Source organism: Monodelphis domestica, chromosome 5, assembly GCF_027887165.1.
Source record: "Monodelphis domestica isolate mMonDom1 chromosome 5, mMonDom1.pri, whole genome shotgun sequence".
Lineage (NCBI taxonomy): Eukaryota > Metazoa > Chordata > Mammalia > Didelphimorphia > Didelphidae > Monodelphis > Monodelphis domestica.
Window position 1 is genome coordinate 271,846,730 of NC_077231.1, and position 26,490 is coordinate 271,873,219.

The 26,490-nt window shown below is 37.3% G+C and overlaps 1 protein-coding gene across 4 annotated transcripts in view; it reads right to left on the reverse strand.

Annotated features, from left to right (window-relative positions):
* Nucleotides 1-26,490, reverse strand: part of OLAH (oleoyl-ACP hydrolase) — an 88,307-nt gene that overhangs the window by 48,453 nt on the left and 13,364 nt on the right. For all 4 annotated transcript variants that reach the window (XM_056800161.1, XM_007504935.3, XM_007504933.3 and 1 more), the window contains exon 2: nucleotides 9,772-9,936. The gene's annotated coding sequence lies outside the window, so the exon portion shown is untranslated. The remainder of the gene's footprint in view (nucleotides 1-9,771; nucleotides 9,937-26,490) is intronic.

The following is a 26,490-nucleotide window of genomic DNA, read 5'->3' on the forward strand; positions in this document are numbered from 1 at the left end:
AAAAAGCTCTTAAACTTTAATACAACTATATTACTACTAGTACCATACCCACAAAATGTCAAAGATAGAGTAAAGGAACATAAATGTACAAAAATATTGATAGCAACTCTTTTTGTTTTAGCAAAGAATTGAAAATGGAAAGGATGTCCATTAACTGGGAAAAAGCCAGACCAAGTTATGGTATATGAATGTGATAGAATACAATTGTGCTATAACAAAAATATTCATAGCTGCGCTCTTTGTGGTGGCCAAAAATTGGAAAACGAGGGGATGCCCTTCAATTGGGGAATGGCTGAACAATTGTGGTATATGTTGGTGATGGAATACTATTGTGCTAAAAGGAATAATAAAGTGGAGGAATTCCATGGAGAGTGGAACAACCTCCAGGAAGTGATGCAGAGCGAAAGGAGCAGAACCAGGAAAACATTGTACACAGAGACTGATACATTGTGGTACAATCGAAGGTGATGGACTTCTCCATTAGTATCAATGCAATTTCCCTGAACAATCTGCAGGGATCTAAAAAAAATACTACCCACAAGCAGAGGATAAACTGTGGGAGTAAAAACACTGATGAAAAGCAACTGCTTGACTACAGGGTTGGAGGGGATATGACTGAGGAGAGACTCTAAATGAACACTATAATGCAAATTCCAACAACAGGGAAATGGGTTCGAGTCAAGAACACATGTGATAACCAGTGGAATCATGCGTCGGCTATGGGAGAGGGAAAGGCTGGGGGGGGGGGGGGGCCGGGAAGGGGAGGAAAAGAAAATGATCTTTGTTTCCAGTGAATAATGTATGAAAACGACCAAATAAAATAATGTTTAAAAAACAAAAACAAAAACAAAAAAAAAGAAATGATGAAGGGGGTATTTTCAGAGAAAGCTGGGAAGGTTTCTGAGGAGCTAATGCAGAGTTAAATAGACCAGTAGAACGATTTATACAGTAACAACAATACTAGAAAGATAGAGCACTAACACTGGAGTCAGGAAAATCTGATTTCAAATCCAGCCTCAGACACTTATGAGTTACGTGACCCTGAGAAAGTCACTTAACCCTGTTTAATTCAGTTTCCTCATCTGTAAAATGAGCTAGAGAACAAAGTGGCAAGCCCCTCTAGTATTTTTAGAAAGGAAACCCCAAATAAGGTCATAAAGAGTTAGGCAGCACTGAAACTTGTGAACAACAAAAAGATTAAAAACTCAGACTTAGCAACTCTCATCAGCATTAAGACCAACCACAATTCCAGAGGACTCATGAATAAACTCGCTACTCACATCCTGATAGAAGTGATAAACAAAGTGCAGGATATTACTTTTTAAAAATATTGACAATGCGAGAATATATTTTGCTTGACTATACAAATCTGTAACTGTTTGATTTTTTTTTTTGCTTTCTCAATGCTGAAAGAGAGGATGGAGGTAGAAGAGTGAATGAACCTTCACGAAAAGAAAAGAAAATTTAATTAATCTTGAAAAATCTTCATTTGAATAAAAAATCATAAAGTACATGGGACTGAACTATCAAGATTGAGTCTAGATTAATGTAGACAAAATTGTAAAATGTTCCTTTGAAGAAATGATTTGGACCAAGGCATCAAATACACATATGACTTGCAACATTCCCTTGGCTGAAGCCAGATTGAAATGTAACAACACAAACACAATAAAACATAATGTAATATGTGGATTTCTAAGTCAATTTGCACCTGCAGGTTAAGTGTCTCCATTTCTATTAGAGTTTGATCCCATTGATTTACTCAAGTAAAGTAAGTACACAATACTTCCTCTACTTTTTGAAGGATAAAGTGATCATGAAAGTAAACCTAGAACTTATTGCTTTTGACAGAGAGAAAATGCTATCACATATCCACATAATTGAAATCCTCCATCATTATTCCATAATACCTTTGTTCTGGCTTTTGTTATTTCATGAATTTCTCATCTATTTCTTCCATCTGTTCAGGTAGTATTTCTATATAAATATAAAAAAACAACAACCACACTGCTTCTGTTTCTCAACTGATATTTACCCAAGTGTTTTCTAATTATTCCCCCATCTGATTTATAAATTTCCTCACTTCAGTAATCTTATTCTCATATCATTAAATTCTGCCTCCATTTATCCATTCTATTCTTTTTTAATAGCCTGGATGGAGAGGACCCAGGATAATATTCTATTTATCACTTATTCCTTGAGTGATTTGGGGCAAATATCCTTTCTGGGCCTCTATTTCTTTAATTGTAAAATTAGGTCTTTGGGGATCAGAAGGCTTCTAAACCTCTTTTAGCTCTAGATCCAAGATACTCTGATCTTTGGTAATGAGGCACAACCCATAAAATCTCAGGTCAAATTTACCTCCTTGTGTTTACATCTCAAATTCACCTTGCTTATTTCACTTACTTTATGTACTTGGGAATAACCATCTGTATATATGACTTTTATTGCTGACATTTATCTTGGATTTTACTTCCTGTGCGTTACTAGGAATCTCTTTTACTATTCTTTTTTATTTATTATTTTAATGGTTTTTAACTTCATCTACAAACTTGTAAGACTATAGGAAGGAAGGAAGGATTTGACTCTAATTAGTTCAGGTTCAGTACTGGAATGAGATGAGACATTTGCAGAATTAAAAACTAAAACTAAAAATTAAACTAAAACTAAAAAACTAAAAAAAAAAAAACTAAAAAAAGGAGGCTTACATAGCTATGATATAGAAAGAATGTCAGACAAAGTTATTCCAGCACATAGCTTGGGTAGAACTCACTCCTTGTCTTTATATCTGGTCATGAAGGTCTGGGGACATCTGCTAAGTCTGAAGGGCCTTGACTCTATAGGTGGGTCTTTTATGCTAGAAGATGACCAGGAATTCACATAAATGCCATCAGAGGCCACCAGAACACTAGATCAGTCTCCTGTGCTGATATAAGTTCTAGGGATAGTTCTGTCACCTTTCAGGGAAAAAACTAACTTTAATGGGGGAATCAGGATTATTAGACTGACTCAGTACAATTTCAATTGACTATTCCTCTCACTACAGCAAGGAAACATAATTTACCTATTCTCCACATTTACATATATCATGCTTGACCAACAGTTAGCCCATCATTGCTAAATTTAAAGCCTCATAGAAACCCTGAATCAGCTACAATGTAGAAAGAGGCCATTTTCATAGCCAGTTATTGGTCTTTTCTGAAGACTCCAGCAGCTGTGATGAAAATATTGTAACTGAGGTCCTAACAGAACCCTAATCCCTAGGAAATCTTTAGGAAACCATTCCAAGTTTCATGTACTAGTGTTATTATTAGAGGGGATCAGTAGTAACTAGGTCTAACAAGTAGCAGAAGGTTCTGTGCAATGTCCTGGGAACATGCTCCAAGAAAACAGTGCGCCTCTCTACTGCAGAAATGCTGAAGTATTTGTTTTGAACATCCCTAATTGGACTTATAATGTAACACTAGGTATTCAGTTAGCTACATATGGTTGTATCTAATTTCTCTACTAGGCAGTAAGTTCCATCAGAGCAGGGAATGTGTTTTATCTAAACCTTGCATCTTTTCTGGCACTGCTGTTGTTCAGTTGTTCAGAGATAGGCAACTCTTTGTGACTCTGTATAAGTTTTCTTGGCAAAAATACTGGTATGCTATTTCTGTCTTGGGTGGATTAGGAACGTGGAAGTTAAGTGACTTGCCCAGAATTCCAAAGATAGTGAATTCCTGAGGCTAAATTTGAATTCAGGTCTTCCTGACCCCAGATCCAGTGATCTCTCCAGTGAACCTCTTAACTGCTTCAAGAATAGTGCAGTTTTTTCTTACTCCTGGTTTCTTCCTTTAGGAAGAAATGAATTAATGTTTGTTGAATGTGTGAATGAAGCAGTTTTTATATTATCATCCATACTTCATGAAAAACTACATGGGAAACTAAAGCTCAGAAGCTAAACAACTGATGGTCTTTCCACTAAATTTTACTGCCACCTCCCCTTGTGATCTGTAGAGAATGGCTAGGTAGTACCAGTTTGGAGTCAGAGGACTTAAGGGTCAATCCAGCTCTGCTGCATACTACTAGTGTCACCTTAGACAAGCTATAACTTCTTTAGATCTTAGATTCCTCATCTGAAAAATGAATGCATTGGATTCTATAAGACTGAAGTCCCTTCTCAGCTCTAAATCTATGATCTTAAGATTCAAATAATTTAGGGCAGCTGGGTGGCTCAGTGGATTGAGAACAAGGCCCAGAGGTGCGAGATCCTAGGTTCAAATGTGACCTCAGACACTTCCTAGCTGTGTGACCCTGGGCAAGTCACTTAATCGCCATTGCCTAGCCTTACTGCTCCTCTACCTTAGAGCCAATACACAGTATTGATTCAAAGACAGAAGGTGAGAGGTTTAAAATTTTTTAAAATTCAAATAATTTGAATCTTTCTTTTCCAACAGATTTGAGGAATCAGCTTGCTATACTCCTTTATGTAAATAAATCTGATAATGATTTGAAAAAAGAACACGGATACTTTTGAAAGTAATGTTCTATCACAGATCATATCTTTACAATCACACAATTAAACGAAAGATGTAGGGAATACAAGATTCTCCTGTACTTAGTAATTGTTGAATATATTTAAAAAGCCTTTAATTCTGCCCAGTGTTATCTCCCATACATATGGCAAAAGTTACAAGATTCCTGAAAAAATATAACAAAGAGTAAATGCTATTTGAGGATCCCTTAATTACTAAGAAGCATGAAATAAATAGGGAGCACATGCTTGTCAAGTCCCATGTTTGCTATAATCATTCAAGTTGGCCAACTTGGAGTCCAAATGGAAGAGGGATTCCCTAGAGATGGTAGGTTATTTAGATGCTCCTACTTGTGGATGTGCTGATTGTGTCAAGCTGTGGAACTAGGTACAGCTTCCTGAATGAGAATCACAATTATTTAATGTGGCCTGGCCTACTTAGCCACTCTAGAAAATCCAAATGAATCAAAGAATGTTAAGAATGTCAATGATATACAGTCGAATAGATCATTCATTATATATATAGTTTGGAAAGATACTGCAAATGGACAAAAAGCTGGCCCCAGAGATGAACAGCAAGAGAGGCAGGCTGGCTTGTCCTTGGCAAATTGTGAGTCTCTTTAATTTAATATTTTCATTTTTATCATGGTTACATGATTCTTGTCTCCCTCCCCTTTTTCTTCCCCTCTCCCAGAGTTGACAAGCAATTCCATTGGGTTATGCATATATTATGTGTTTCTTTAATGACAACAAGCTTCTCACCAAAACAAAGTCCTATCTTTTTAATAACAGTATTCTTCTGCTGATACTCTATGGCTGCAAATTATAGGATCACAGAACTAAATCTGAAAGGAGCCTCAAAGCCTATCTAGTTTAACTCCTTTATTTTTCAGATGAAGAAACTGAGGCTTAGATATAGAGATAATAAGAGTTCATATAGATATTAAGTATAAGAAGCTGGACCTGAACTCAGGTCCTCTAACTCCAAAGCAAGGGCCCTTTCCACTGTACCAAACTTCCATAAGAATTAAAGTTAAGGGTGACCCCAAGTATGGTAGAAAGATTCTGGTGGGCATGAGCCAGATTTGATCATTACAAAGTAGAACTTTGGGGAGGAGCTGTGAGGGATATAATAAGACAGATGGGTGACTGGAGAGGGTTAAGGGAAAATCATTCAACAGCTTTGATTGTATCCATGCAATGTCTAGAGAACTAGAGGGAGGCAAGGCCCATAGTGTGCTCATTGACCTCCCCATCTCCATCCTATAGGATGCCAGATCACAGAGGGCAGGATTTCTGGAGTTTAAAGATGGGACAGCCATGGTTTGGAAGAAATCTGACTACTGGAGGCAATACTCCATATAACAGATGCTTGCTAACAAGCAACCAAATAAAGCACATTGCCAGTTATGCAGAACTGGGAACACAGTGATTGCAACTATGTTCTTTTCCACATTTGCAATTTATCTCTTGATAATAGAAAAACTATGGCTTTTACCCTTCATTATGATACCAAGAATGTCCATTTTGTTTCCTTTCAGTGTGACTTTATTTACATTGTGGCAGTCAGTGTACATAGTACTCTTCAGCTTTCTTGAGTACGGCTCTGAATTACTCATATTTCCTTGCCTTATGGCAGCAGTTCTCAAAATGTGATCCTCTGGGGAACTCTGGGGGTCCATAAGACTGTTTTGATGGGTTAAAACTATTTTCTTAATAATACAAAAATGTTTAATTTCTAATCATATTGATAGTTATAACCTAAACAAAGAAAAGCTCTCTGGGGTCCTCTATAAATTTTAAAACTGTAAAGGGATCCTATAATAAGTTTGAGAACTATTGTCTTATGATACAGTAATATCCCATTACATCCATGTACCAAAATGTATAGACTTCTTGCTAGTTTCTCTGCCACCATTTTCCATATAGATGCCAGACTCAGGTCTGACCATATTACTCTGCTCCAGATTCTCTACTGACTCTCTGCTACCTTTAGGGTAAAATGCAAACAGCTTCTGTTTCGCACATAAGGGCTTTTAATGTTAGCCATTTGCTAGATTTCTCTAAGTTAAATGCATATTACTCTTCCTCCCTCACTCTATTCAAGCCAAAATGGTCTCCTACTCTGTTCTGCTTCTCCAACATACCAATTTCTATCTCCAGAGTGTGGAAGAGGCATGAAGGAAGAGAGAATTTCATGCATGCAAGACAGAGAATAAAGGACCTCAGATGTCAATCAAGAAAGAACATTCCAAATAGAATGTTCCCAAGGAAAGTCAGTTGGAGAGGCAAGCCAGGCTGAAGAGGGAAGAAGCTGAGAACAGGTCCCCTGTTAGCTTCTGTCCTGGGCTGAAGTCTCTTGGCTTTTGGAGAGGGGAGACAAGAAGAAGGTTTTGTGTGGCTGATGGTGGTAGTTGAACCTGAAGAACTGATTGTATTTTTGAGACTTGAGTTTGAAGAAAAAAGAGAGAAGATTAAACAGTTATCCTCCATCTCCTTGACAGACTTTGTGTCACAGCTATGACAGGACTGACATTTCCCAAAATCTTTCTAACCCTCTTTATAGACTAGGGACAACCCTATCCCTCTCACCTCAATTTCCATCCTGTCCCATCTTTCCCAATAAACCTTCTTACCTGAGAAAGAGAACAAGCTTATCTTCTCTGGACTTCACAGTTCACCTTTGAGTTATATAGAAAGGTGGTTGACTAAGACTGGGAGAGGGGAAAGGGAGGCAAGAGGAATGGGTGGAAAACTGGGAAGTGAAGGGTGGAGGGGAGGAAATAATTTTATCTATTAGCCATCAGTAGTGATCAATAGGCAACCCCAGAATATCTCTCTCTAATAGTAGCATCTCTCTATCTCTCTCTTATTAGAGATAGAATTATCTCTATCTCCATTACAACTAGGCACTCTGAAGTTTTCCCTAGTTCTCTTTAGTCAGCCAGAGTATATCATTTACTGCAACTAGAAATAGTTCCACAGATTATCTATTTCTAATACAAGAGTCACATAGCTAGTAAGTATCCGAGACTAGATTTGAACACAAGAAAAGAGGTCTTCCTGATTCCAAGCCCAGTGTTCTATCCATTATACTACCTTGCACCTCAGCTAAGACTCATCATAAAGTTGAAATAGTTCCTATTTTCAATAAGGAGAAGGAGGAAGAAGAGGAAGGAATATTTATATAGTATTTTAAGGTTTACAAAGTACTTTATAAATATTATGTCATTCAGTCCTCAAAACAAACCCAGGAGGTAGATGTGTTTATTACCTTTATTTTGCAGATGAGGAAACCAGATCAAACAGAAGTTAAGTAATTTATCCAAGGACCCAGTGTCTAAGGCTTAATTTGAACGCAGGTCTTTCTGAGCTAGGCAATACAGTGGATAAAACACTAGTCCTGAAGTCAGGAATTAAATCCAGCCTCAGATATTTACTCTCTGTGTGATCCCAGGGAATTCGCTTGACCCTGTTTATCTCAGTTTCTTCATCTGTAAAACGAGCTGGAGAAGGAAATGACAGATCACTCCAGTATCTTGGACAAGGAAACCCTACTCCCCCCAAAAAGGTCACAAAGAGTCATCAGACATCCAGAAATGATTCAACAACAACTTCCTAATTCCAGGTCCAGTGTTCTCTATATTTTGTCTCCTAGCTGCCTTGCAGACACAAACACTTCCCCTACTCCTCAACAGAACTGATTTATTAAGCAATTCATTCTAACTCAAAAACTATAACATGGGCTAAATGCCCAAACTAATGAGATTCTCACAAAATCAATAAGTGATACTTAGACCAAGATAGCATAGTAAAGAGGGAACTTGCCTGATTGCTCCCAAATTCACTTCCAGACCACTTTAAAACTAGTCTCTTACTGAATTTTGGAACAGTGAAGTAGTTCTTCTTACCCAAAAGAGCTCAGAGAATCAGCAGGAGAAAGTTTGTCTCCCTGGAGTGGGACAGAAGCTCAATCCTCAGCAGGCCGCCTAAAGAGGGGAAGGCAGCACCAAAACAGGTGGAGGATGAGGCAAGCAGCAAGACCCATCCCCAAGGTAATTAAGCCAGCAGTGAGACTTCACTTCTAGGGTAACTCAGCAACAGGCCTCTCTACTGGCAGAGCAGGAAAGCCAGAACCCCTGTATAAACTATCAACAAGGCCAAAGCTCCAGGGCAAGCCAGTGGCAAGGTCCTACCTCCACAGTAGCAGAATCTCAACCCCTGCATAAGGTACCATTGAGGTCACACCTCCTGGGAAGATCAGCAGTGAGCTCCTGCCCCACCCCATGCAAGTAAATATTGAGATTCCCCATTGTGCAAATTTAGGAGCTGAAGCACCTATACTTAATAAGCAAGCAGTGAGAAACCCCCAACTGGTGCAACCCAGCAGTGAGGTTCTCCCATTGTGCAAGCAAGCATGCATCCAGTACCCCTACTATGCAATTCCACAGTAAGCCCACCCACCAGAGGCCAGAAGCCAGACCCCAGTTTCCCACAAGCTAAAGGCAAAATTCTGAGCCTCATAAGAAGAAGCTTGGGACAGTGACTTCTCCAACCAAGGAACAGTGATCGATTTTAATATACAGTGAAAAGCTACATAATAAACTGACAAAAATGAGCAAAAAAAATCCCAATTATAAAGTTTTGGGGGGGTCAGAGAGGCTCATGGTGCAAAGCTAGAAAAGAACAATGTCCAAAAGGCTATAAGTAAAATCATAAAGAAAAACATGAATTGGAGTGAAGCCCAAAAAGAACAGTAGAAGAGATAAAAAAGGACTTTAAAAATCAGAATTGGGGCTATGCTTGGTGCTTCCTGGATCTCATCCTCATCCACTGGTTCTGTTCTTTGATTCTTACCCTCATAGATGCTTTCAATTGTAGCTTTCCCAGCCTTTTGTTCACTCATTTTATTTATTTTTTCTTTTTCCACCCTATAGACTATATAAAGACTTGCCCCTCTGTTGATTTACTGAGCCAGAGTGTTTGAACTGTTCTGCCCTGAGGTCCAACAGAGGGTGTCTAGTACAGGTCTCACATAGAAAGCTTGGTCTCAGAGTGATGGGTGGGGGAGGGTGTCCCACCTGAAGGCCCCCCAAGTTCTTCCCTGCCATCCATTATGCGAGCCCTGGGCCACATGTGGTGGGTCAGAGTTGAACCCTCACTACTGCAGTCTCTGCCAGGGGGCTGGTCTTATTGCAGGTCTCAGCATTGGGTGGCTCTCTGTTGCCCCATGAAAATAGACAGACTGTGCTTACCTTTCAAGTTGTTTTAGTAGGAGAGTCTTGTGACTTCTTGTTGTTGGATTTGGATTACTCTGTTCTTTGAAGTGTGATATAAATATTGGTTTTTGAAGGACTGTCAGAGAGTTTATGGCCTTAGATGCTCCTAAGCTGCCATCTAGGATCTGTCTCCTAAGTGTTCTAAAAACCAGAGTTGGAAGAAAAATTGGAAAAAGAAATGAGAATAATACCAAAAAAATCATGAAATAAGAGTCAATATCTTGGTAAAGGAAGCACAAAAAATTGTAAAGATAAATTTTAAAATTCACCAAAGGAAACATAGAACTGGTCAAATGGAGACAGAAGTACAGATGGTCATTGAAGAAAATGATTAATTAAATATTGGAATTGGAAAAATGGAAGCTAATGACTCCATGAAGCATCAAGAAACAATTAAAATTTAAAAAATTTAAAAAAGAGGAAAATATGACATTTCTCATTGGAAAAACAACTGATCTGGAAAATAGACTGAGGAGAAATTTAAGAATTGTTGGACTACCTGAAAGTGATAATCAAAAAAAGAATCTGCATATCATATTTTAAGAAATTATCAAGGAAATCTGCCCTAATAATCTAGAATCAGAGAGTAAAATAGAAATTGAAAGAATATACAAATCCAAAGATTCCAAAAAGGGACCCTCAAATGAAAAATCCAAGGAATGGTACAGACAAATTCCAGAGCTCCTAGGTTAAGGAGAAATACTACAAGTAGCCAAAAAGAAACAATTCAAATGTCATGGAGCCAGAGTCAGGATCACACAAAATTTAGGTGCTTCTATCATTAAAGATTGGAGGGTCTAGAATATGATATTCTGAAAAATAAAAGAGATAAGATTATAACAAATAATTATATACCTAGAAAAAAAAATGATTATAACTCTTCAGGGACAAAAGAAGATATTTAATGAAATTGAGAACTTTCAAACATTCCTAATGGAAAGACCAGAACTGCATAGAAAATTTGACAATCAAACAGAAGATTCAAGAGAAGCACAAGAGGGTAAATAGGAAAGAGAAATTGTAAGGTCTTCAATAAGGTTGGATTGTGTATAATGTTACACAAAAAGATAACACTTGTAATTCTTAAGAACTTTATCAATATTAGGGCAATTAGAAGGAATATACAGAGAAGATGTGGTTGCAAATGAACTACAATGGGATATTATGATCATGTGGGTTTTATACCAAGAATGCAAGGATGGTTCAATATCAGGAAAACTATCAGTATAACTGACTATGTAAATAACAGACTAAACAGGGATCATATGATTATCTCAATAGAAACAGAAAAAGCTTTTGAATAAATACAATTCTCATTCCTATTAAAAACACTAGTGACCATAGGAATAAAGCTTTTCTTAAAATAATAAATTTTATCTTTCTAAAACCATTAGCAAGAATTATCTCTAATGTAGGCAAGCTAGAAGCCTTCGTGTGAAATTAACATAAAAATATAACTTAGAGTTGGCACATGTGCATTACAGTAATATGAAGGGTGACAGTGAAATTTCTGATTTCCAGAATGGGCAAGAGGAAGCCTCCCTATGTGGCCTCTGACCTGGTGGTGGCTGTCCAATAAAAAACAAGTAGGGGTACTCTCATGGGCAAGATATAAGAGTCAAGACAAGCTGGAATTAGATCTCTCTGCCATTTTTTGGCTTGTGAAAGGAGCTCTCTCATCTGGTAATTGGTGCATCAGGGCTTGGAAATTGGGGACTCAGTTTGGGGGTCCAGTTCCTTCCTGAACTTGAGAATGCTCCTTGCCTGGCCTCAATTTGTCTGGCCCAATCATGTGGTTGACTGGACCATCCCCGTGGGAAATCTAGGACCTGATGAACTAGAAGCAACTCAATGGAGACATTGGAGAATTAGGCTTTTATATATAATATAGTTTTCTTTCTTTTTCTTTCTGTTTACTAATAAATACCTATTAATTTAAATAAAGTCTCTAAGATTAATTTTTATTTATTACAATTCCCAACAAGATCAGGAGTAAAGAAAGGATTATTCAATATTATACTAAAAATGCTAGGTATAACATAAAGAAAAGAAAAAAATTGAAGGAATTAGACTAGGCAATGAAGAAACAAAATTATTACTCTTTGCATTTGATACAATGGTATACTCAGAGAATCCTAAAGAAGCAACCAAAAATTGGTTGAAATAACTAAGAACTTTTGAATATTTGCAGGATACAGAATAAACCCACATAAATCATCAGCATTTCTATTTTTACCCACAAAGCTCAGCAGCAGGAGACAGAAAAAGAATTTCCATTTAAATTAACAGTAAATAATATAAAACTCTTAAGAGTCTACCTGCCAAAACAAACCCAAGAACTATATGAACTTAATTACACTTTTCATGTAAATAAAGTTATTTAAATAACTTCAAAAATATTCATCGCTCATGGGTAGGCTGAACAAATATAACAAAAATAAGAATTTTACCCAAACTAATCTACTTATTCATACCAATAAAAGTGCCCAAAATTATTTTATAGAGCTAGAAAAAGTAATAACAAAATTCACTTGGAAGAACAAAAGGTCAAGAATATCAAGTGAATCAATGAAAAAAATATATTAAGGAAGGTAGCCTAGGAGAACCAGAACTTGAACTGTTTTACAAAGCAGCAATTATCAAAACAATCTGGTACTGATTAAGAAACAGAGTGATACAACTAAAACTAGACTTGAACAATTGGAAGAACATTAACTGCTCATGGGTAGGACGAGCCAATATAATAAAAATGACCATCCTACCCAAACTCATCTATCTATTTAGTGCCATACCCATGGAACTCCCAAAAATTTTTTTTACTGATTTAGAAAAAAACATAACAAAGTTCATTTGGAAGAACAAAAGATCAAGGATACCCAGGGAATTAATGAAAAAAAATACAAAGGAAGGGGGTCTTGCAGTCCCAGATCTCAGACTATATTATAAAGCAGCGGTCATCAAAACAATTTGGTACTGGCTAAGAGACAGAAAGGAGGATCAGTGGAATAGACTGGGGGCAAGCAACCTCAGCAAGACAGTATATGACAAACCCAAAGATCCCAGCTTTTGGGACAAAAATCCACTATTTCATAAAAACTGTTGGGAAAATTGGAGGACAGTGTGGGAAAGATTAGGCTTAGATCAACACCTCACACCCTACACCAAGATAAATTCAAAATGGATGAATGACTTGAACATAAAGAAGGAAACTATAAGAAAATTAGGCGAACACAGAATAGTATACATGTCAGACCTTTGGGAAGGGAAATACTTCAAAACCAAGCAAGAATTAGAAAGAATTACAAAATGCAAAATAAATAATCTGGATTACATCAAATTAAAAAGTTTTTGTACAAACAAAACCAATGTAACCAAAATCAGAAGGGTAGCAACAAATTGGGAAACAATCTTCATAAAAACCTCTGACAAGGGTTTAATTACTAAAATTTATAAAGAACTAAATCAATTGTACAAAAAATCAAGCCATTCTCCAATTGACAAATGGGCAAGGGACATGAACAGGCAATTCTCAGCCAAAGAAATCAAAACTATTAATAAGCACATGAAAAAGTGCTCTACATCTCTTATAATCAGAGAGATGCAAATCAAAACAACTCTGAGGTATCATCTCACACCTAGCAGATTGGCTAACATGACAGCTATGCAAAGTAATGAATGCTGGAGGGGATGTGGCAAAGTGGGGACATTAATTCATTGCTGGTGGAGTTGTGAATTGATCCAACCATTCTGGAGGGCAATTTGGAACTATGCCCAAAGGGCGATAAAAGACTGTCTGCCCTTTGATCCAGCCATAGCACTGCTGGGCTTGTACCCCAAAGAGATAATGGACAAAAAGACTTGTACAAAAATATTCATAGCTGCGCTCTTTGTGGTGGCCAAAAATTGGAAAATGAGGGGATGCCCTTCAATTGGGGAATGGCTGAACAAATTGTGGTATATGTTGGTGATGGAATACTATTGTGCTAAAAGGAATAATAAAGTGGAGGAATTCCATGTGAACTGGAACAACCTCCAGGAAGTGATGCAGAGCGAAAGGAGCAGAACCAGGAAAACATTATACACAGAGACTGATACATTGTGGTACAATCGAAGGTGATGGACTTCTCCATAAGTATCAATGCAATTTCCCTGAACAATCTGCAGGGATCTAAAAAAAAATACTACCCACAAGCAGAGGATAAACTGTGGGAGTAAAAACACCGCTGAAAAGCAACTGCTTGACCACAGGGTTGGAGGAGATAAGACTGAGGAGAGACTCTAAATGAACACTATAATGCAAACTCCAACAACAGGGAAATGGGTTCGAGTCAAGAACACATGTGATAACCAGTGGAATCATGCGTCGGCTATGGGAGAGGGAAAGGCGGGGGGGGGGGGGGAGAGGGGAGGAAAAGAAAACGATCTTTGTTTCCAGTGAATAATGTATGAAAACGACCAAATAAAATAATATTAAAATTTAAAAAAAAAAAAAAAAAGAAACAGAGTGATATATCAGTGGAATGGATTAAGTACATAAAACCTAGTAACAAATGACCATAGTAAATTAGTGTTTGATAAATTAAAAAAAAATCTAACCTTTTGGAACAAAAATTCACTATTTGGCAAAACAAACAAACAAACAAACAAAAAACAACTGTAAGGAGAATTGGAAAATGGTATGGCAGAGACTTGTAATAAACCAATATCTAACATGGTATACCAAGATAAGGTCCACATGGGTATATGATCTAAATATAAAGGGTAATACAAGTTAAAGGAGCATAGAATAGTCTACCTGTCTGATCTATGGATAAGGAAAGAATTTAAGACCAAACGAGATAGAGAGCATTATAAAATATAAAATGGATAATTTTGCTTATATTTAATTAAAAAATCTTTGTACAAAGAAAACAAATATAGCCAAGTCTGAAAGGAAAGCAGAAAGTTGGGAGAAAAATTTTTTCAGCAAGTATCTTTGATAAAGGACTACCTTCTCAAATATGTGACTGTCAAATTTATAAAAAGAGAAGTAATTCTCCAGTTGATAAGGTCAAAGGAACAGACAGTTTTCAGATGAAGAAATCAAGGCCATCTATAGTCATATGAAAAAAAATGTTCTAAATCATTCTTGATTAGAGAAATGCAAATTAAAAACAACTCAGGTGCCATCTCTTACCTATCAGATTGGTTAACATGAGAGAAATGGAAAATGGTAAATGTTGGTGGCTATGTGGGAAACTTAGGGCAGTAATACACTGCTGGTTAAGTTGAGATCTAACCATTCTGGAAAGCAATTTGTAACTATGTTCAAAGGTCTCTAAAACTATATCTTTGATCCATCAATACCATTATTAAGTCTGTTTTTCAAAGAGATTAGAAAAGGGGGGGAGAATCTCTTTGTACAAAAATATTTATTATAGCTCCTTTTGTGGTAATTAAAAATGGAAACTGAGGGATTGTTCATCATTTGTAGAATAGCGATGGAATACTATTATGCTATAAGAAATGACTAGTAGGGTGATTTTAGAAAAATCTGGAAAGACTTACATAAACTGATACAGAGTGAAGCGAGCATAACCAGAGGAACATTGAACGCAGTAACAGCAATATTTCTTGAGGAACAATTGTCAATGACCTAATTATACTCAGCAAAGCAATGATCTATGACCATCTTGGAGATTCGTGATGAAAAATGCCACCTGCCCTCTGAGAAAGAAGTTGTAGAGTTTGAAGGCAGACTGAAACATACTATATTTCATATTCTTTTTTCTCCTTTTAAAAATTTGAGGTCTTCCACAAAATGACTAATATGGGAAAAATGTTTTTTATGATTGCACATGTAAATTCGATCTCAGATTGCTTACTGTCTCAAGGAGGGAGAAGGACAGGGAAAGAGGAAGAAGGGGATGGAATGTAAAAAGGAGGGAGAGAATTTTGAATATAATGAATGTTAAAATGTTTTTACATATAACAGAGGAAAAATAAAATACTGTTTTTTAGGAACCCACAAGCTTAGGGGATTTATACTTATTATCAATTTGACTATCCAAGGAGTATGACATATATCTGAAAATCAATTTACTTGTGTGAAGATAGGATTCGACTGTCTCCTGATTGTAACAATGAAGGTACTTAGCTCTTCCTTTATTGTGATGATAAAATTGTAATCCCCAGTCTATTTCTATATTTTAATCCCCCAAAGTGTTAACTTAGTATTTAAAGTAGATTTACCCATTTTAACCACAAGAAGGTGTGAACTAACTACAAAAAGGTGGGAACTAACCACAAAAAGATGTGAACACCCATTTCATGCATTGAATGGGAGGTCTGTGACCCATGTGTGGGCAGTCCTGGAGAGGAGCATCAGCTGTGATTGGTAGACATTAAAATTTAGGAGAAGTGACACAAGAGAAAAAGGTCTTTAAATAGAGGAAAGAGAGGCACACAAGAATAAATCAAGAATGAAGAAGAGTCACTTGGAGGAAAGCCTGGTAGACAGACACTTGAGGAGAAACTGGAAGGCAGACACTCAGATTTGGAGTGAAGACACTTGGCTGTGGAACTGGACCCCTGGAGGAGCTTGAGCAGGAAGCCTCAGACTGCTTTCTTTTTAGACAGCCACTGTGGTGAGTGTAAAGGCTGATTTAGTTTCCTTGCCCTTTCTGGTGTTGTGAACCTCTGAGAAAGGCCCATTGTCTTGAGACTCTTTTCCCCTGGCTGGGGCTTAGAATTTCTACTTGGCTCTCTCTCTCCCCTTTTCTCTCTTCCTCAATGTCTTCCCTCTATTGTAAAAATAAACTACCATTAATTCCATTTACGTGAGTAATTCATTTTCAGATTTAGAAATTAAATCCCTGGTGACCACCAATTAAATCTATTCAGTCAAAATCATAATAAACTTAACACCTACTAACTGAAAACTCAATGTTGTTCCCAGGTGCTTCTCATTAATACACAGTATCCTTGCCTATCTTACTGATAAGAGTCAGAGCTATGAAATGGAAAGTGCTGGTCTTGAAGACCATGAAGAACCTAGATTATAATACCTGCCTCTGGAGCCTACTAGCTTTGTGACCATAAGCAACTTATTTCACCATTCTGAGATACTACCAGCCATTTATAAAATGGGAATACTATCTGTGAAGTTCAGATGAAATCATATAAAGTGGGCTGTAAGTCTTAAAGCTGAGGTTCATAACCTAGGTTTTGTGACTGGTCCTGTGTGTCTGTGTCTGTGGTCTTACTATTTTGTTAATTATTTTTAAATACAAATGTTTTTCCTTATTCTACGTATTTTATTTTTTACATTTAAAAGCATTCTTTAAGAAAGGACCCCTAGGCTTCAGCAGATATTACCAAAAGTGGCTAGTACCCACAAAAAAGATAAAGAAGTCCTGCCTTAAAGAGATGTAAAAATGATTTGTAATTATGCAATTCAAAGATGGAAGCAACTGTAGGATCATGGGGTCATTAGCATAGAGCTGCAAGACCTTTTAGATCATTTAATCAGACCTCTTCATTTTACAGATGGGAAAACTGAGACTCAGGGACATTAAGAGATTTGCCTTAGGTTCATACAAATAGTTTCCAAGGCAGGATTTGCCTTCATGTTCTCTGTCTGACTAAAGAGTCAATGATATTTCCATTTTGCTCTTTTGCCTTGCTTGGCTCAATTATATCAAAAGAGATTAAATCCCTGAGACATTAGGAAAAAGTGATGCAAATCATTACATGGGACATAAGGATATTAAGGGTTAAATGTTTTGAAGGAAATGCCTAACGCTACATTCCCAGTCAATGGCACAGTTAGTTTTAGAACATAGGTCTCTGACTCCCAGGCACCGTTTATGGTCAAGGCTTGAAGGGAATTATTTGCCTAATACCTACGATGTGCCAGGTCTGTGCTAAAAGTTTTACAAGTATTATCTCATTTGAGACTTGTGGGTTTTAAAATTAATAATCAATAACTAAATATTATCTTTTATAAAGTTTTATTAATAATAACTAAAGCAAAAGAACTGCCTGACGTCAGCCTGGTTGCAGGTCCAAAAGAGGAAGAAGGAGGAGTTACAGCCACTTAAATACAATCACACAAAATGTGGGGACCCAGAAAATGGAATTTTGGGAAATACTAAGGGAAGTCTCAGGGATATAGTCCAAGGGCTCAAAAATCTCCATTTATACATATCCATATATATCCATATATACATATAAATCCCCATTTATACATACATATACATATATATTTATACATATACGGTGATCCTATTGGGAAACCAGTTTCCCCAAAAGGATCATGAAAACATAATCAACTTTAAAAATTGCAATAATTTGTGGATAAAAGGAAAAGAGAACAAAACCAATAATTTCTATGTTGACAAAAAGTCAATTTGGGGACAGTCCCCTTTGGCATAAGAGCAAAACAAAGGCATTTCAACCCCCCATAGTTCAATTCACACCCCAAAGTTCACTCTGGATCTTCTGGTGCAGCATGTTTACTCTGCAGGCATCTATCCTCAAGGCGCATTCTGGATTCTGGGAGGTAGCAAGTTTCTTATCCTAAAATTGCTCAAATTTAAATCAAAGTTCACAACAATAATTTGGCTCCCCTGAGGTGAATAATAACAAACACAGGGATCACTCAGTGCTGCATGGCTGAGTTATGAGGTATATGAATCAATTTGCAAAAGAAAATAAAAAACATAAAAATCCAAATAAAATAGAAAAATAACTTGTGAATGAAATACAAAATGTAAAAATCTTATGTCTAAAAAAAAATCTAAGTAAAGAAAAAAACAAATCTATAACAGGTCCTTGAATCAGAGACCAATTTAAATGATTTTAAGAAATTATGCACTACCCAATCAGTAGCCAGGACTATAGAAAGTTTGCCACACTATGAAAGACATTAAAGGGACTAGATTTCAGCAGCAAAGGGGAGCCAGGATGGCAGCAAAAAGTAAGTGCTTGATAGAATGTGGCTCAGAGGAAGTCCAGCCTCTGACATATGTCAAAACAGCTGCAACCTCAAACCCCAAACAAGTTCAAGTCCTCTTCTTTTGACTCAAAAGTGCATCAATCCTACTGGGATCTGGTCTCCTTGACCTTGTGCTGCATAGGCACTATGTGGGTGCTCTGTGTTTCTTTAGCACTGTATAGTGACTCTTTTGTATATTCCCTTCTTCTGGAATCAGACAGAATCATGAAGCAAAGTCCCATAATTCTTTTAAACAATCAATGGCATCATTTTTATAGTCTAAAGCTTTTTGGGTATGCCCCCTTAGTATTTCCCAAAATTCAATTTTCCTTCATCCCCACATTTTACATGATTGTATTTAAGTGGCTGTAACTCCTCCCTCTTCCTCTTTTGGACCTGTAACTGGGCTGAAGTCAGGTAGTTCTTTTGCTTTAGTTATTATTAATAAAACTTTATAAAATATAATATTTAGTTATTATTAATTTTAAAACCCACATTTTGGCAACCATGAAGGGATTATGAATTCTCAAAAATTTTTGAGCAGATAGTCTTACAGTAAAGATAGTAAATTTGCTGGTAGCTGCCCACCTGAGGGTCCAGTGGTGGGGTGTGCCTGCACTTCTGCTCCACCCTGCCACCTGCTACTGCCTGCTGTTTCTCCTGTCCATCTACTTGACCAGCATTCCTCAGTATTCCACTCTCCACCTAGCTTGGAGCCTCCTCTTGCCAAGAACAGACCCGCCACAAGAACCTACCAATCTCAGCCATTTTTTTCCACAGAGGGTGATGTATAAAAATCTTTCCACCCCAATCCTTTTCCACACTCCACGTGCGTGTTTCTAGTTTGCCTTAGCCATTTTTCAGCATGGAGAAAAGAACCCCACACCTTCTAATTTTTAAGCAGATTTTTTAAAAGCTGTTTCTGGACATCTAGTTTAGAAGGCTGTTACCCTCACAGGGAGGGTAGTTAGTTCCAAATCAGTAGATTTAAAGTCAGTTTTAAGGAATAAGCCTGTTTTTTTCCCTTCTTCCTCTTGACACAAAACACCAAGGAGAAGTATTTTTTCTCTCATATGCAAATATGCTATTGTTTTCCCTTGAAGTTTTGCTTCTTTCTGTTTACTCTGTAATCAACCCCATTCAGGGTCTTTCAGGAAAAATGCTTTTGCAAAGCTTGCTTGAAACTCTGAAACAACAGTTTGAGTTGGGAGAGCTAAAATGTGCAGTTTGGATCTGCTTAATTCTTATCCTGGGACTTTTAATTTTCATTGGAGATTTCCTTCTCCTAAAGAATATGCCACAAGCTAGGCTGCTTAAACTACACACTAACCTGAAATATTTTGACAAAGTTCTAAAAGTCCTAACTGCTTTCAACATGCAGAGTGGAGATTCTGCCCTGTGCTTTTATGAGGAAATTCAGACCTCTGACAATTGAAATCTAAATGGATAATAAATATGGGGGGAGGGGAAGGAAACTTTAAAAGAGATCTGAAAGTTTCTTACTAACTATTTTGAGTTTATTCTCTTCCTATAATAGTGAACAAGTCTATTGGGATTGGTGAAAAGGATTCTGACCACACTGCCTGTCTGCACCTTCTCATTGGTTTATATTATGTAACAATTAAAGTTTAGGGGAGACTGAGGCAGGTAGAAATTAGTTTCTCTCTGCAAGGAGTATTATATTTTTATGAGGTTTATTAAAGATTAAAGATTAAAGAAAATACAGGATAAGAAACACGTGCCTAGGCCAGAGAGGCCTAGACAAGATAATCTCACATCATGCAAGAGCTGCGTCTGCTCCAAAACGGAAGTCCAAAAAAAAAAAAAGACCCCTCAGTAGGTGGAGAACTCCTTTAAATAATCATTTGTGTTCTCGCCCAGGCAAGAATTCAGTGTGATTACAAAGCACTCTGGGGAAGTGGAGTAAAGGATTCTGGGGATTGGAGTCCTGAATCTGAGTCTATTTTTACATTTCCCCATTTGATTGTTATTGGGGAGAGAAGTTTCCCCAAAAAGGATCATGAAAACATAATCAACTTAAGCATTACAGTAATTTGAGGATAAGATAAAAAAAAACAAAACCAATAATTGTTGGACGCATTGCCAAAAAGCCAGTTAGGGGGCAGTCCCCTTTGGCATGAAAGTATACATACAAATAAATGTTCAATCAACCACACCCAAAGTTCAATTTTGTGCAGCTTGTGGTCTGGAGGCTTCTTCACAGTGTCTTCTCCAACAGTTCAGTTCTGGATTCAGAGAGGTAGCATCTTTCTTTACCTAAATTCTTCTCAATAGGAATTTAAACTTTGCAATTTAAATAATGATATTTTTTTACATTCCCCCATTAAGAGGGTGATTGACAAATACAGGATCACTTAGGGATGCATGACTGAGTTATGAGGTACATGAATCAATTGGGAAGAGAAATTAACAAAAACATCAGAAAAATCCAAAAGAAAAGAAAAATTTCTGGATGAAATATAGACTATCGAAGTCTTATGTGTAAAAATTCCAAGTAAAAGAAAAATAAATCTACAACAGGTCCTTCAATCAGGGCCCAATCGAAATGATCTAAGCAATGGTGCATTTACCCAGTCAATAGCCAGGACTACAGAAAGTTACCACACTATGAAAGGCAGAAAAGGGGACCAGATTATAGGAGCCAAGGTTTTGGGGATACTCGTCTGTGAGTATTTTCAGAGTGAGTGTGGACACAAGGAAAGCCTATGTCTAGCAATACTAAACACAGTAACCTCGAGTCTTCACACTAGGTCAAGACCTTTGTATTGGCCTAGAAGTGCATCAATCCATCCTGGATTGGCTTTTCTTTGGCCCTGTGCAATGGCTCTTGTGTGTATATCTTGTCCTGGAATCAGACAGAATCATTAAGCAAAGTCCCATATTTTTTTAAATAATTACTGGTATCGTTTTTATAGTCTTCTAGCTTTTGGGGCATGCATTGACAAATGCATTTTAAACTTATATTACTGAAAAATCAGAAGGTTAAAGAAAATCTAAAGAAAAATGACATGTGCTTCCAATATAAAAAGGAGAGGAAAAAAACTGAAAAAGTATATTGCACATGCGAGAAAAATATAATAAAAGAGCTTTAAAAATTCAAAAATATAGCTTATAATCATTGACACTCTGTGTCAGCTAAGAAAATATAAAATGCAAGGCTTTCTCACTAAAAATGAGGTCCATTTCCTCTTCATGTCTAGCCATGCTCCACTGTGAGTAGAAGGCAAATGAATTGAACAGTAGTACAAATATGTAGTTATCAATATCCCCAAAATTCTCAATAGCCCAATTAATTACAATAGCAAACAAATACACTATCATATTTCACATAAGTTACTGTATGGCATTTTTTAAAACCTATGAATTGATGGATATTTGTCACAAGTTTTTACAATCATAGCAATCTTTCAACCTTGTTGAATAAACATATTTTTAAACAAAGTAAAACCCATCTTGGGTTAAGAACATAATCAAGAAATCTATATATCATTCTGTTGGAAGTAGGGAGCTGAAGAGTATAAATAAAGGGGTGCTCCTTTTTGGAGGCTTATTTAGGGGTACAAATGCCCTGAGATTAACTGCCCCAACTTCCATTCACATATTTAGAAATGCTGGAAGGTTGGGGGTTATAATTGTATTTCACTTCAGCTAGAATTGGCCTTACCTTGTGGTAGGGGCAGGCAAAAATGACCAGAGATTGTTAAAAAAATTACAAAAATTATATTTAAAAAACCCTTAAAATCATTTGAGATATTTAGCACATTAAATTTTCCAAAGGTTGTTATAGCAATTGTAACCAGTTCTGATGAAGTCCATCTATCCTCTATGTGACAATTTACAAAGGCAAAAATAGAAAAAAGCTGTTGTTTTTTTTATATGGGCTTATTCAATAATATTTTTTCAATATATGGTTATAGGGGAAAAGCAACAGAATTTTAAAACTCAGTACATTAAATGAACAGTATAACAGAATAATATTGGAATTTAAAATCACAAAGTTAAACCTTAGAAATACAGTATAGTATAGTATAGTGGTAGTCTCTCGGTGACTGAGAATGACTATTGTCTTTGTGCAGTTTCATCTACGGTGTACCCTCATATGACTTTGAAGTCCAAAGACTGAGGCGCAGAGCTTGTGGCACATGGGGCCTGGGACGCCAGTTGTTACGGGAGGTGCGGTTGTGGCCTGGTGTCGGCGTTTACGCGCAGCAGCAAGATGTCGACGTCGCTCATCTTCAAAGGTGGCGGCGGCATGGTGAATGTGGGCTCGCCAGCTGCTTCTGTCAGAGGCAGAGTTCTAGTTGCTTTGGTGTCATGCCAGCCCACTTCATGTTGGACTTTAGCTGATCCTTGAATCTTCTCTTTGGCCGGCCTTGTTTCCTGAGTCCAGCTGACAGTTCACCGTAGAATACCTGTCTTGGTATTCACTGTGGGTCCATGCGGATGACGTGTCCAGAAATACAGAGATTTGTATAAACCATTGGAGTCTGAAATGCCTTAAAATTTATAAGCTCCAGTCTTTAAAGTTCCTTAGGTGTTTTTTTAAATTATTAATTATCCATTTAAATGTCTATTGTCCGAAGGCAGAGTGGTAAGGGCTAGGCAATGGGGGTTAAGGGACCCATCCAGCGCCCCACAGCTGGGGAGTATCTGAGGCCAGATTCTATCCCAGGACCGCATGTCTTTAGGCCTGGCTCTCAGTTTGCTGCTAAGCAGAGTTTTTTCCCCAAAATCAGCGAAAAGGAATGCAGGTGAAGTCAATAAAAGGATCAATGCAAGTAAAAGACATCCTTGTAAAATAGCCATTGCTTTTAAGTTCCTTGAAAAAGTCTGTTTGCTCTCCTCCCTTTTCTCTCTCCCCTGCTACCATCCACCCACGTGGCCAATAGTTACCAGCTGGTAGAAATGAGTCCTGAGCGATCTGCTCCAAGGATCTGGGTTGAACAAGGATCCGGTGCACCAGGGTAGGCCAGGAACAACAGGAACGCAGGCAAGCAGGGCCGGGAGCCAGAGCAGGCAGCCGGGGTGGGCAGGTGAGCTGCAATCTGCTAACAGGTCTGGAGCCTGGAGCAGGGGCTGTCCGAAGCAGATGGCGGTGGCGGCAGGCAGGCAGAAGTGGCTGAGCCGGGTGGGGTGGGCGGCAAATGCAACAGGTCTGAGCGAGCCTGTGAGCTATCTAATGGCTGGAATGAGCAGCAGCTTTGCAAGGGGAAAAAAAAACCTGGGCCAGAGAAACGTGGATCAAAAAATTTTCTAGGCACTAGCTATTAAAAGCTGAACTTAAGATCAGAAAAGAATCAGAAGATTGAGAGTCTTTTCTCCCATTAGGTCACCAACTGTAACAATTAAAATTTAGGGGAGACGGAGGCAGGTAGAAATTAGTTTCTCTCTGCAAGGAGTATTATATTTTTATGAGGTTTATTAAAGATTAAGGATTAAAGAAAATACAGGATAAGAAACACGTGCCTAGAGGCCTAGACAAGATAATCTCACATCATGGAAGAGCCACGTCTGCTCCAAAATGGAAGTCCAAAAAAAAAAAAGACCCCTCAGTAGGAGGAGAACTCCTTTAAATAATCATTTGTGTTCTCGCCCAGGCGAGAATTCAGTGTGATTACAAAGCACTCTGGGGAAGTGGAGCAAAGGATTCTGGGGATTGGAGTCCTGAATTTGAGTCTATTTTTACAATTATTGTATTTACTGATTGCTTTAAGGTTTAAATTTTTTAAAAGTTTATCTGTTTTAATCTAGTTAATACCTTTCTGTAATACTGAATCATTTTAAGCTACTATGTTTTGCTTATATTGATCTTTAATTTGTACCTTTACCTCTGCTGAAGAACAAAATATCACTGTATAAGCCCATGAACATCTTGCCTAAAACCCTTGTCATTAGATCCATTGAAGATTACATGTTGCCTTTTTGTATTGTAACATAGATGATGATGGATGGACTTCATCAAAAGCCATACGCAACCTTTAGAGAATTTAGTAAGCTAAGAATTTAATTGTAATTCTAAGGGATCTTCAGAAATAATTTTAGTAACTAGTAGTTTCTGAATGGATGATTTAAAAATATTTTTATATTTATATTATAAATAATGTTCTATTAAAGGCAGAGAAACCAAGAAATGTTCCTGCCAAGGTGTTTTTATGAATTAAGAACCTGGAAAAAAGAGCTCCTGCAAAACTCTTCATTTTAATTTACTTCCAGTAGATCAATCTAGATTTCTTGATGATGTTCTAGACCCAAATAAGTTTTACTTTGTTTAAAAATATGTTTGCCATGGTTGAAGGATTTGCTACATCTGTAAAAATTGTGACAAATATCCATCAGTTCATAGGTTTTTTATGTCATACAGCAACTTATATGAAATATGATGGTGGGTTTGTTTGCTATTGTAATTAACTGGGCTATTGTGAATTTTGGAAATACTAAGGGACTTCTGGGGGATGAAGTCCAAAGGTTCAAAATCTACATTTATGCAGACTCACAACTCAATGAGGAGGTGTTATTATTATTATTTTCATTTTATAGTTGATGATACTGAGGCAGACAAAGGTAAAGTGACTTGTCCAGCGTCAGGGTCAACTAGGGTCAAAGGTCAAATGTGAACTTAAGTCTTCCTGATTCTAGGTCCAGTATTCTATCTACTCTGCCATGTGGGGATACCTCTAGCTGTAAGTGGAATTGATGTGGGCTGAAATGTCCCACAAACCCTGCCAAGTAGCTATACACAATCAAAAGAATATGGAAACATTAACTAGTTGGCCACCTTTCATGTAAGACATATGTGTTGCTTAGATTCACAATTCTGACAAAACTCCTCAAATCAATCTTTAGATGTAGCCTAGGTCCTTGGTTGGGGTCACTGGACAGCAAGTACAGATGGTTCAGTTTCCTCTTCACATAGGTCCTTTGGAGTCTGCACAGAATCAGGCATAAATGACCTGAAGTTGCCCCAGGATATTTAAGATGCCATTTACATACTATTTATCTTGTTGTTTGCTCTCCATACTACTACCACTGCCTCACTGGGCAAACAGAGTGAATCATGAATAAAGCCAAGCAGACCAAAGTGGATCATGGGTAAAGTGACAGCAGTTCCCTGGAGAACCAGGACAATTGCCAGAATAAATGACCCCTTCGTTAGTAACTAATGAAGGTAAAAAAGTATTCTGGAAAACCCCCTACCCACCTTTTACTTTCTCTCCTCTCACTCTCTACCTTTACTTCACAATCTCTTGATCTCCTTATCTTACCTTAATTACTTATTTACTATACTAGCTACTCTGTTACTATATTCTCTTATAATAAAGCTTGCTTCCTCAAGATGGAGTTAGTTTGAACCATCAATCAATTCTTTGAATGAGACCCAGTTAGCATTGACCACATTAGAATGAGAGATTTTCCATAGGCATGTTAAATTTTTCTCATTTTAAGGGGAAATATTTGAGATGCCCTCCAATTTTTTTCACCTGTAATTTACAAAAAAAAGGCTTAAGTTGGAAGAAAATGGAAAGATCTTGTAAAGTAATTTCCTTGGCATTTTCCATAATTTCTTGGTCAGTTTTTCACCAGAAAAATATTTCAATTTGAAGCCAACTTCCTGTTTTGTTGCAATGACTATAAGAATTGCACCCTATAGGCGACCTGATAAAATGGAAAGACCATTTGCTTTGGAGTCAGAGAGTCCT